Source organism: Oncorhynchus mykiss, chromosome 3, assembly GCF_057628025.1.
Source record: "Oncorhynchus mykiss isolate SJ-2025 chromosome 3, ASM5762802v1, whole genome shotgun sequence".
Lineage (NCBI taxonomy): Eukaryota > Metazoa > Chordata > Actinopteri > Salmoniformes > Salmonidae > Oncorhynchus > Oncorhynchus mykiss.
In genome coordinates this window covers 19,317,501-19,321,200 of record NC_143024.1, presented here as the reverse complement: position 1 = coordinate 19,321,200, position 3,700 = coordinate 19,317,501, and the positions used below count along the sequence as shown (strand labels likewise).

The 3,700-nt window shown below is 46.9% G+C and overlaps 1 protein-coding gene across 1 annotated transcript in view; it reads right to left on the bottom strand.

Moving 5' to 3' along the window:
- Window positions 1–3,163: 3,163 nt before the first annotated feature.
- The window catches only part of LOC110513974 (ephrin-A3), a 146,780-nt gene continuing 146,243 nt past the window's right edge, over window positions 3,164–3,700 (bottom strand). The window contains exon 5 of the mRNA XM_036967633.2: window positions 3,164–3,700. This exon is cut by the window's right edge and continues 2,661 nt beyond it. The gene's annotated coding sequence lies outside the window, so the exon portion shown is untranslated.

Sequence of the window (3,700 nt, the reverse complement as noted above, 5' to 3'; positions counted from 1 at the left end):
TGATGGTTTAGGTTAGGATTGGCAGAGGGCTGCTGATCCTAGGTATATGCTTACAGAGTAACTAATGGACATCCACACACACACTTTATTTAGTACAGAGAGACAACTGGGCCAGTGGATGGACTCTGGCAAAACGGTCACAACATGTTTTAGCACATGATTATATCATGATTATATCTAAACCTACTAAACGAATCCCATGTTTTTAATCCGTCTGACTCCCTGGCGTCTCTTACACAGCGACCATTGTTGTAGTTATTTATTTAGACAGCAGATTACAGCGAGTCTGGACAAGGATGTGGACAAGAGGCCTACCTCTTTTGTGGCGGTCACCAAACAGCGCCACCTAGAGGCAGAGTATGGCTACTGCAGCATGGGTTAGACGACTGCAGTCTACTGGTGGAAAATTGTTCCATAAATTAGAACAAATGTCAACTCATTACACAATCTCATTCTGCTGAAAGCTTTAGTCCTTCCTGCTTTAGACTTTGATGGCACCGTATCAATATGGAGAAAGAGGCTAAGCTCACTTCTGAATCCTCTCCCCTGAGGGGTCTGGTTCATTGGTGGCCAAATGTAATGACTTTTATCAGTGCTCCCTATTTAGACCCTGACTTCCACAAGAGTTCCCTCTCCGAGATGTGACGTCAACGTATGAACCGAGAGAGAGAGGAGTTTCATTTCAATAGATATATTTGATGTAACCGAACAGGCCGTATATATCAGTTGAATAGACACACTAAAAACTGTCCAATACACAAAAGTCCAGATTTGCGGTCACTTATATTTTCACCCCACAAAAGCCTTGCACTAAAACAGCCAGTCTGGAAACAAAGCATTGCTGTCATTATGGCCTAATTCCCGTGATCTGAGACGGAGAGAATGACTCAATGACTGTAAGTTATTGTTACCGGGATATCAGTCACAGCTGCTCCTGTCTGGCTGCTGAGCTCGGTGTCTTAATCTCACCAGACGGTGTGCCTGTTCCCGACAGAACCAGAACGGTTTAGTCATAGTTCACTATAGCCTACACAGTGGGGAAATGATTCAAATGATTAACCTCTGATAGTCTAAGCCTTGAGGGGAGGAGGGCATCTCTTACACAAAGATGGTCATACTATGGATAATTTAGCTCTTTGATGTAGAATATTAGGACCCCTGTAGGTATAAACAAATATATAGTGTCTGTCCTATATCTAGGAGATATAACAAAACACATATTTAATTCATTTTTTGTTGGCACAAACCAACCTCCATGCCTGGTTAAAGCGGTACCAGGTTACCTTCAGAGTCCTGGAAGACTTGTGGGGGTCCTACAGCTAAACGTGATCACCTCATCAGTCCATGGAGTGATAGAGTCATATTAGTCTGTAGCCCAAACAGTTGGACGCTACGTTTTTGTGAGAAGACCAATTTTTGGGATGTCTCATGGTCTGTCAAACGCCCCTGTAGCATGGTCACCTTCCAACGCAGATGCAGAAGGCCGACAGGCGAATCAGGTGGATAGAGACGCCCCCCCTGTAGCATGGTCACCTTCCAACGCAGATGCAGAAGGCCGACAGGCGAATCGGGTGGATAGAGACGCCCCCCCTGTAGCATGGTCACCTTCCAACGCAGATGCAGAAGGCCGACAGGCGAATCGGGTGGATAGAGACGCCCCCCCTGTAGCATGGTCACCTTCCAACGCAGATGCAGAAGGCCGACAGGCGAATCAGGTGGATAGAGACACCCCCCCTGTAGCATGGTCACCTTCCAACGCAGATGCAGAAGGCCGACAGGCGAATCAGGTGGATAGAGACGCCCCCCCTGTAGCATGGTCACCTTCCAACGCAGATGCAGAAGGCCGACAGGCGAATCAGGTGGATAGAGACGCCCCCCCTGTAGCATGGTCACCTTCCAACGCAGATGCAGAAGGCCGACAGGCGAATCAGGTGGATAGAGACGCCCCCCCTGTAGCATGGTCACCTTCCAACGCAGATGCAGAAGGCCGACAGGCGAATCGGGTGGATAGAGACGCCCCCCCTGTAGCATGGTCACCTTCCAACGCAGATGCAGAAGGCCGACAGGCGAATCAGGTGGATAGAGACGCCCCCCCTGTAGCTTGGTCACCTTCCAACGCAGATGCAGAAGGCCGACAGGCGAATCGGGTGGATAGAGACGCCCCCCCTGTAGCTTGGCCACCTTCCAACGCAGATGCAGAAGGCCGACAAGCGAATCAGGTGGATAGAGACGCCTCCCCTGTAGCTTGGCCACCTTCCAACGCAGATGCAGAAGGCCGACAAGCGAATCAGGTGGATAGAGACGCCCCCCCTGTAGCTTGGCCACCTTCCAACGCAGATGCAGAAGGCCGACAAGCGAATCAGGTGGATAGAGACGCCCCCCCTGTAGCTTGGCCACCTTCTAACGCAGATGCAGAAGGCCGACAGGCGAATCAGGTGGATAGAGACGCCCCCCCTGTCAAAACAGATATCTCTAGCTTCAACTGATGGATTTTGATGGGGATTTTGTCAAATATGTTACTTAGATTGACGCACGGGATTTTAATTAACAGCCTTTGGGAATAATCATAAAGAAATCACTACAAAAAGACTGCTGTGTCTATGTCTGTCAGTCCTGATGAGACAGCCCTAAAACAATAGTCTAGCCTTCCCTTCATTTGCCTGCAGGCCTACTCTCTTACCCAAAGATGTTTCCTAGCATTAGGAGAGAGAGAGAGATTGACAGCTAAAGGAAGGGATAGAATGAGAGAGAGATAGAGATTGACAGCTAAAGGAAGGGATAGAATGAGAGAGAGAGAGAGAAAGAGAGAGAGAGAGATTGACAGCTAAAGGAAGGGATAGAATGAGAGAGAGAGAGAGAGAGAGAGAGAGAGATTGACAGCTAAAGGAAGGGATAGAGAGAGAGAGAGAGAGAGAGAGAGAGAGAGAGAGAGAGAGAGAGAGATTGACAGCTAAAGGAAGGGATATAATGAGAGAGAGAGAGAGAGAGAGAGAGAGAGAGAGAGAGAGAGATTGACAGCTAAAGGAATGGATAGAATGAGAGAAAGAGAGAGAGAGAGATTGACAGCTAGTGACTGCAAGGTGAGGGATAGACAGAGACAAGGTTGAGATAAAAGCCTAAATCTCAGAGAGGAAGAGAGAGAATAAACACACAGACACACTTGTTAAAAGTAAGACTCGTAAAATGATTATTTTGTTATCTTGATCATCAATATAACCTTTGTTAAGGTTTGTTTATTTTACAGTTTATTTTCAAGTTGATTGAGATTCATTCCAGTCGAAGGTAAACATGATTGTAATTGTTGTTTCCAACACTATTAAATGCTTTTGTTTGTTTTGCCAGACAATACAATCTCTCACACACACTCATGCTGTAAGTAGACATTGGACAACAGTCGCACAAAGGAAAATACACGGACGCACTCACGCACATAGAGTAACATACACACACACACACACACACACACACACACACACACACATTCAGCTCTTTCACACAAACGTGTAATGAGAAACTGAAATGAGCTCTCACTCTCTCAAACAAATGTACACACACAAACACGCCCGCACACACACATACACCCAATCATACGCACTCTCTCACACACCTTCAGAACATAAGGAAATGTAGAAACACTTGCATATCCACTCTCAAACACACATGCACGCACACACACACACACACACACACACACACACAC